Below are 9663 nucleotides of genomic sequence, written 5' to 3' on the forward strand. Positions count from 1 at the left end.
CAGGGGACTTACGGTATTTAATATTTTGTGCCTGGCACAGAGTCACACTAGGCCAGAATCTCCCACAGGATGAGGCTGGGTTGAAAATAGGCATCAGGAGAGACTTAATTCAAGTAAAGGGACAAAGGATCCCTAGGTACCCACCAGTGACTCCAAGCGAGAGAGCTTCCGGAGACCCAGTTTGCTTAGCTCTCTGTTCTCCTGAGCTGCTGGGCTCTTTCTGAATCCATCTTTCCTGCTCAGGAAACATGAGGACCAGACCACTCCGGCCAGACTCTGGGAGAGGGCCTGGGGTGAGATAAGAGATGCACAACCCATGAGAGGCGCCTGAGCTGCCCAGAGGGCCAGGCAGGAAATCACCCTTTCCTTGGGGCTGAGAGGGGAATGACTCAGGGCTGACGGGTGGGAGTTCCGTTTTTGCAGCGCAGGCAGGCTGCAGCGAAGCCTGTTGGGCAAAGCGCTTGGGTTTGCCTTCCCCATAGCTGCCAGCCTAATGAGGCTTTAAGAGGCATGCCTTGGCCTTCCTTATTCTGCTTTCCATCATTTCCCTGGAAACAAGTTTGTGCTGCTGGTCTGGTCTCTTGCTCCAATGCTTATCCAACCCCGGCCAGCCTCTGTGGGAATGCAGCTGCTGAGAGAGGTGGTGAGGACCACAGCTAGACAGGACTGGGGCAGGTGGGGCTGCGAAGCCAGGCACTTTGGCTTGAAGGTCTTATTTGCAGTGGCATCCTGGGTCCTATGGTACCAAGTGGACATGTGAGCTCTTCTGCTGGGGAGGATACCCTTGGGGCCTGCCCTTAGCCCAGGACCTGGCATGCAGTATGGAATCAAAGTATTGGTGTTGGATTTGCAAGCTTGTATTGGGGGACAGGGAAGGCCGGCATGCTGCATGCAGTCCATGGGATTGCAAAGAGTTGGAGATGACTTAGTTACTGAACAACAACAACAACAATCATACCTCAGCTGGGCCCTTTCTCCTGTGCCAGAGAAGAACCATAGCACTGTGGCTAACAGAAAGATTCTGGATCCAAAATTCTCAGTTGGAATCCTAACTCTGCCATTTACTAACTGCCAGACTCTGGTTAAGTTACTTAACCTCTCAGACTTGTCTTTTCTGTTAAATGGGAATGATAATAATAGTACCAACCTAATAGGGTTGTTGAAGATTAAAGGAATTAATATATGCCAAGTTCTTGGGACGGTGCCTGGCAACTAAGTATCATGTAAGTTGTTGTTCAGTCAATAAGTTGTGTCTGACTCTTTGCAACCCCATGAATCGCAGCACACCAGGCCTCCCTGTCCATCACCAACTCCCGGAGTTCACTCAAACTCATGTCCATTGAGTCAGTGATGCCATCCAGCCATCTCATCCTCTGGTGTCCCCTTCTCCTCCTGCCCTCAATCCCTCCCAGCATCAGAGTTTTTTCCAATGAGTCAACTCTTCACATGAGGTGGCCAAAGTACTGGAGTTTGAGCCTCAGCATCAGTCCTTCCAGTGAACACCCAGGACTGATCTCCTTTAGGATGGACTGGTTGGATCTCCTTGCAGTCCAAGGGACTCTCAAGAGTCTTCTCCAACACCACAGTTCAAAAGCATCAATTCTTCAGCGCTCAGCTTTCTTCACAGTCCAACTCTCACATCCATACATGACCACAGGAAAAACCATAGCCTTGACAAGACGGACCTTTGTTGGCAAAGTAATGTCTTTGCTTTTCAATATGCTATGTAGGTTGGTCATAACTTTTCTTCCAAGGAGTAAGCGTCTTTTAATTTCATGGCTGCAATCACCATCTGCAGTGATTTTGGAACCCAAAAAATAAAGTCTGACACTGTTTCCACTGTTTCCCCATCTATTTGCCATGAAGTGATGGGACCAGATGCCATGATCTTCGTTTTCTGAATGTTGAGCTTTAAGCCAACTTTTTCACTCTCCACTTTCACTTTCATTAAGAGGTTTTTAGTTCCTCTTCACTTTCTGCCGTAAGGGTGGTGTCATCTGCATATCTGAGGTTATTGATATTTCTCCTGGTAATCTTGATTCCATTGCTGCCCTGCAAATAATTTCATCAGTACCATCTTTCTAGATTCCATATATATGTGTTGCTGCTACTGCTGCTAAGTCGCTCAGTTGTGTCTGACTCTGTGCGGCCCCATAGACGGCAGCCCACTAGGCTCCTCTGTCCCTGGGATTCTCCAGGCAAGAATACGGGAGTGGGTTGTGTTAGTATACAATATTTGTATTCTAACTAATACAATATTTGTATTGTAACTAACTAATTTGTATACTAACAAATACAATATTTGTATAACACTAATTTGTGTTAGTATACAATTTTTTCTCTTTCTGACTTACTTTAATCTGTATAATAAGATCCACCTCATTAGAACTGACTCAAATGTGTTTCTTTTTATGGCTGAGTAATATTCCATCACATATATATATATATATATATATATATACACACACACACACACACCATAGCTTCTTTATCCATTCATCTGTTGATGGACATCTAGGTTGCTTCCGTGTTCTAGCTATTGTAAATAGTGCTGCGATGTACACTGGGGTACATGTGTCTTTTTCAATTTTGGTTTCCTCAGGGTATATGCCTAGTAGTGGGATTGCTGGGTCATATGGTGGTTTTATTCCTGGTTTTTAAAGGAATCTCCATACTGTCTTCCATACTAGCTGTATCAGTTACATTCCCACCAACAGTGCAAGAGAGTTCCCTTCTCTCCACACCCTCTCCAGCATTTATTATTTGTAGACTTTTAGGTGATGGCCATTCTGATTGTGTGTGAGGTGATACCTCATTGTAGTTTTGATTTGCATTTCTCTAATAATTAGTGATGTTGAGCATCTTTTCATGTGTTTGTTAGCCATCTGTATGTCTACTTTGGAAAAAGTCTGTTTAGGTCTTTTCCCCACTTTTTGATTGAGTGTACCTCTGCTTTTTAATACGCTGTCTAGGTTTGTTCTAGCTTTCCTTCTAAGCAGCATGTGTCTTAATTTCATGGCTGCAGTCATCATCCACAGTGATTTTGGAGCCCAAGAAAATAAAATCTGTTGCTGCTTTTACTTTTTCCTCTTCTATTTGCCTTAAAGTGAAGGAGCGGATGCCATGATCTTAGTTATTTTTTAATGTTGAGTTTAAAGCTGTTTTTTGTTCTTTTAGTGACTGGCACTTTCAGTAACCCAGTCATGTAAACAGAAGTGTGGCAACCATCCTAGACTCCTCCCCTTTCCTTCCACACCCTTATTCACCCCCTGCTCGGTCTTTCACCCGAGTATTTCTTCCAGCTCATCACCACACCATCACATCTTCACTCTCTCCCTCTCTTTTTTAATAGCTTTATTGGGATATAATTCACATACCATAAAATTTGCCCAACTAAGTGTGTAGTTCAATGGCTTTTAGTATACTTGAGTGTTTATATGAAAGTGTAGTCAATTTTAGATCATTTTTATCTCCTCAAAAAGAAATTCTGTATCTTTTAGCTCTTGCCTTTATATCCTTCCATCTTTCTCCCAGTCCTAAGCAACTTGCAATTTACTGACTGTCTCTAAAGACTTATCTGTTCTGGACTCTTCAAATAAATGGAATACAAACAAATACAATGTTAGTCTTTTTGTGACTGGTTTCTCTTAGTGTGGTATTTTCAAGATTCATGCATGTTATAGAGTACATCAGTACTTCATTCCCTTTTAATGGCTGAATAATATTCAACTTTATGGATATATCATATTTTATTTACCCATTCATCAGCTGATAGACATTTGGGTTGTTTCTACTTTGGGGCTAATATGAATAATGCTTCTACAAACATTCATGTACAGTTTCATGTAGGCCTGTGTTTCATTTCTCTTGGGTATATACCTAGAAATGGAAGCGTCAGGTGCTATGGGAATTTTATGCTTAATTATTTGAGGAACTACTATTTTCCAAAGAGGCTGCACCATTTTAAATTTCTATCAGCAATGTATGAGGGTTCTGATTTCTTCTTGCCAACTTGTTATTGTTTGACTTTTGATTATAGCCATCGTAGTAGATATGAAGTGGTATCTCCTTATAGCTTTTAAAAAAAGGTTTATTGTCGTGTAGTTGATTTATGATGTTGTGTTAATTTCTGCTGTAAAGTGACTCAGTTACACATATTCTTTTTCAAATTTTTCCATTATGGTTTTCACCCGGATATTGAATATAGTTCCTTGCACTATACAGAAGATTTTATTGTTTATCTATCCTATATATTTATAATAGTTTACATCTGCTAATCCCAAACTCCTAATCCTTCTCTCCCCCTACCCCACCAACTCTCCTTATAGTTTTGATTTGAATTTTCCTGATGACTAATAATGTTGAATATATTTTTATGTGCAAATGTCCATTCAGAGCCTTTGCTCACTTAAAAAATTGAAATATTTGTCTTTATTGTTGAGTTGTAATACTTCTTTATGGGGCTGCCCAGGTGGCAGTGGTAAAGAAACTGCCTGCCAATGCACAAGACGCAAAAGCCATGGGTCACTCCGTGAGTCAGGAAGAGCCCCTGGAGTAGGAAACAGCAACCCACTCCAGTACTCTTGCCTGGAAAATTCCATGGAGAGAGGAGCCTGGTGGGCTACAGTCCAAGGGGTCACAAAGACTCGGACATGACTGAGTGACTGAGCGTTCCACACTTCTTTATATTGGGTTGGGCAAAAGGTTCATTTGGATTTTTCTATAAGAGCTTATGGAAATATCTGAGTGAACTTTTTGACCAAGCCGATGTATTTTAGATACAAAGTTCCTTATCAGTTATGTGCTTTGCTAATATTTTTCACCATTGTGTGTGTTGTCTTCTTGATAACGTCCTTTGATACCCCAAGGTTTTCAACTTTGATAAAGTCTAATCTATTTATTTTTAATTTTGTTACTTGTACTTTTTGAGGTAATGAAGATTTACCCCTATGTTTTCTTTTAAGGATTTTATAGTTTCAGCTCTTGCATTTAGGTATTTGATTCAGTTTAAGTTTGTTTATGGTGTTTGGGTATAGGTCCAATTCATTCTTTTGCATGTGGCTATCACTTGGAAGGAAAGTTATAACCAACCTAGATAGCATATTGAAAAGCAGAGACATTACTTTGCCAACAAACGTTCATCTAGTCAAGGTTATGGTTTTTCCTGTGGTCATGTATGGATGTGAGAGTTGGACTGTGAAGAAAGCTGAGCGCCGAAGAATTGATGCTTTTGAACTGTGGTGTTGGAGAAGACTCTTGAGAGTCCCTTGGACTGCAAGGAGATCCAACCAGTCCATTCTGAAGGAGATCAGCCCTGGGATTTCTTTGGACGGAATGATGCTAAAGCTGAAACTCCAGCACTTTGGCCACCTCATGCGAAGAGTTGACTCATTGGAAAAGACTCTGATGCTGGGAGGGATTGGGGGCAGGAGGAGAAGGGGACGACAGAGGATGAGATGGCTGGATGGCATCACTAACTCGAGGGATGAGTCTGAGTGAACTCCGGGAGTTGGTGATGGACAGGGAGGCCTGGCGTGCTGCGATTCATAGGGTGGCAAAGAGTCGGATATGACTGAGCGACTGATCTGATCTGATCTGATTCAGTTGTTCCAATGGTATTTGTTGAAGATTTTTCTTTCCCTATTGAATAGTTTCAGCACCTTTGTTAAAAACTAGTTGAGAAAAAAAACAAAAACAACAAAAAAAGGAAAAAAAAACCCAAAACTAGTTGACCATAGACACCTGAGTTACTTTCTAGACTCTCAATTCTATTCTGTTGATCTGTCTATCCTTACATCAGTACCATTAATTTTTATTGCTTTGTAGTAATTTTTAGAAATTAGGAAGAATTATTCCTCCAAATTTGTTCTTTTTCAGCATTGTTTTTGCTAATCTGTGTCCCTTGCAGTTCTCATATGAATTTTAGAATCAACTTGTCAATTTCTACTAAGAAGCCAGTTAGTATTCTGATGGGGATTGCATTGAATCTATAGATCAATTTGGGCAGTATTATTATCTTAACAATACTAAGTCTTCTAATTCATGAACATGAGATGTTTTTCCATTTATTTAGATGTGGCTTCATTTCTTTCAGTGATGTTTTATAGTTTTCAGGGTATGTTTTGCCAAATTTACTCCTATGTATTTTATTCTTTTTAGTGCTAGCATAGGTGGAATTGTTTTCTTATTTTCATTTTCAGTTTGTTCATTGCAAGTGTATAAAAGAAAACTGCTTTTTGTATATAAATCTCATGTTCTTCAACCTCACTGAACTCATTTATTAGTTCTAATAGTTTTTTTATTGGATTCCTTAGGATTTCCTGGATACATGATCATGTTATTCTCAAACAGGGACAGGTTTACTTCATTCTTTACAATTTGGATGCTGTTTATTTTTCTTGCACATCTGCTCTGGCTAGAACCTCCAGTACAGTGTTGAATAGAAGTAGGAAAAGAGATATCTTTGTCCTGTTTCTTCCTTTCCTTAGGGGGAAAGCATTCATTAAGCATGACGTGGATTTTTGTAAATACCCTCTATAAGGTTGATGAGGTTTCCGTTTACTCTTAGTTTTAGTTTCTTTTTTTAAACATGAAAGTGTGTTGGATTTTGTCAAATGCTTTTTCTGTGCCTATTAAGATGATCATGCATTCATATTATACTAACTAATTTTTGGATGCTAAACCAACTTTGTAGACCTGGGATAAAGCCCATTTGGTTATGTTGTATAATCCTTTTTATATGTTGTTAGATTCTGTTTGCTACTATTTTCTTGAGAATTTTTGTGTCCATATTCATAAGCTATACTGGCTCACTGTTTTCTTGTGATATCTTTGTCTGCTTTGGGTATCAGGGTAATACTGGTCTTACAGAATGAATTGGGAGCTATTCTTTCTCCTATTTTTGAAGAGTTTGTGAATAGTTTGTATTTATTTTTAAAGCATTTGGTAGAATTTAGCAGCGAAGTTATCTGGGCACGGGCTTTTCTTTGTAGGTTGCTTTCTTATTACTAATTTAATCTCTTTACTTGTCCTCAGTTCAGTTCAGTTGCTTAGTTGTGTCCGACTCTTTGTGACCCCATGAATCACAGCACACCAGGCCTCCCTGTCCATCACCAACTCCCGGAGTTCACCCAGACTCATGTCCATTGAGTCAGTGATGCCATCCAGCCATCTCATCCTCTGTCGTCCCCTTTTCCTCCTGCCCCCAATCCCCCCAAGCATCAGAGTCTTTTCCAATGAGTCAACTCTTCGCATGAGGTGGCCAAAGTACTGGAGTTTCAGCTTTAGCATCATTCCTTCCAAAGAACACCCAGGACTGATCTCCTTCAGAATGGACTGGTTGGATCTCCTTGCAGTCCAAGGGACTCTCAAGAGTCTTTTCCAACACCACAGTTCAAAAGCATCAATTCTTCGGCGCTCAGCTTTCTTCACAGTCCAACTCTCACATCCATACACGACCACTGGAAAAACCATAACCTTGACTAGACGGACCTATTTTGGCAAAGTAATGTCTCTGCTTTATTACTTGTCCTAAGTCTATTCAAAATGCCTATTTTTTCTTGAGTCAATTTTGGTAGTTCCTGTCTTTCTAGGAGTTTGTCTATTTAAAAAAAATTATTTATTTGTTTATGGCCTAACTGGTTCTTGATGCTGCACACACGGGCTTTCTTTAGTTGTGGTGAGTGGGGGCTACTCTCAAGTTGCGGTGCGGACTTCTCACTGCGGCGGCTTCTCTTGCTGTGAAGCACAGGCTCTAGCTGAGCAGGCTTCAGTAGGTGTGGCTCTCAGGCTTAGTTGCCCCACAACAAGTGGGATCTTCCCAGACCAGGACTGAACCCGTGTCCCCTACAGTAGAAACCTGGAATCTTAATCACTGGGCCACAAGCAAAGTTCCATTTGTCTATTTTATTGAAGGTTTCTAATTTATAGGCATGTCTTCACTGTGTTCCTCTATAATCCATTCTGTACATATTTGCTAGTGATCTTTTAAAAAATGCAAAACTGATCATGACACACCCCAACACCCAGTTCTTTTATGGCTGACCTTTGCCCTAAGGATAAAGACCCATATCCTTAATAGTGCTTATAAGGTTCAGCACAGGCTGGCCCGTGTCACCTCTCTGGGGTCATTACCCTCACAGAGCTATGTTCTCGCTTTGTTCCAGCCACAGGGAACTCTTTGCAGCTCTTGAACATACTAAATATTACAGGTGTTGTTTCCTCTGCCAGAGGTTTTCTTCTGTCAAGTTCCTGCTGCTTCTTCATGGCCCTTATTAAAATGTCACTTTTTCTGGAAAAGCTTTCCTGACTGCATCTCCTTTCTATGTATCCCCTAGATCCCCCTCCTGCTCCTATAGCATACACCACTGTATTTTAGTTTGTTTACAGGATCTGTCATCCCACAAGGGCATCTTTGTTTATATGTTGGTCCTTATCAGAGATAACGTTTTAATCCTTCCACCCTGGACCTGGAAATAGCCCTGCAATAGATCAGAAATGGAATTTCATCTGAGCAAATGCCATCTCCCCTAGCATGCATAGCCTCCCATTTATTCCAATTAATTTCTTCTTCTTAAAGTCTCTCTTAGCACTCTCTTAGCACTCAAGTCTTTTTGGAGTACACCCCTCCCCCAACCTCCTGTATTTGTATATAATGTTATCAGCCGACACTTACTGAATACTACTTCCAAGGTTCAGTGCTGTGATCATATTCAGTCCTAACAACAGGGAGGTACCTATTACTAACTCCATTTTTCAGAGGAGAGAGCTGAAGCTCAGAGAGATTAGGTGAGTTGACCAAGGTCACACAGATAGTAAGTGATAAAACCAGGGCTTGGACATGGTCTATGTGATTCCACAAACTATGCTGTTAACCACAATGTCATGCTATGTTATGGCTTCTTTGATTTTATCGGATTCTCTGAAAAAACGTGAGAAGCAAGACGTCTTGTTTTTTAAGGAGCAGTGGGAGAGAAACCTGAGGCCAGCAGTGACAGATCAGAAGAGTGGGCAAACCTGAAGCCCACACAGCAGAGGGTAGTGATGTGGGCCTAGCTTTCAGGACAGGGAGCGCCTCCCCAAACACTGAGAGACTCTGAAGAAGGCACAGGCATCCTGCTGTGATTGACTGAAGCTGGAAATGACTTCTGCCTTCTTCCTTTGGGGCCCACAAGCTGGGCAGTACCAAGCCAGGGAAGGTTGCCTACAGACAAAAGGAATATGGGTGCTCCAGACAGGCCAGACTCTGTCTGGTGCTCAGTCTGAACTGAGGCTGGGCTAGAGCCGATGCTGGGAGGGACTGGACAGAGCAGAGAATCCTAGACTGGCAGCTGTTTAGGGAGACATATTGGTAGTAGAGGCTGGAGAACAGGGAAGAGACTAGGGGAAAACTGGGCTTCTCATTATGATAGTGATGTGAGGGGGTGATTATGAAGTGAAAGTCGCTCAGTTGTGTCTGACTCTTTGCAACCCCATGGACTATACAATCCATGGAATTCTCCAGGCCAGAACACTGGAGTGGGTAGCCTTTCCCTTCTCCAGAAGATTTTCCCAATCCAGGAATCGAACCAGGGTCTCCTGCACTGCAGGCAGATTCTTTACCAACTGAGCTATCAGGGAAGCCCAATGTGGGGGCAGTGTATGTGTAAAATGAGTCTTTCAGGA

This window comes from Bubalus bubalis, chromosome 6 (assembly GCF_019923935.1).
Source record: "Bubalus bubalis isolate 160015118507 breed Murrah chromosome 6, NDDB_SH_1, whole genome shotgun sequence".
Classification (NCBI taxonomy): domain Eukaryota; kingdom Metazoa; phylum Chordata; class Mammalia; order Artiodactyla; family Bovidae; genus Bubalus; species Bubalus bubalis.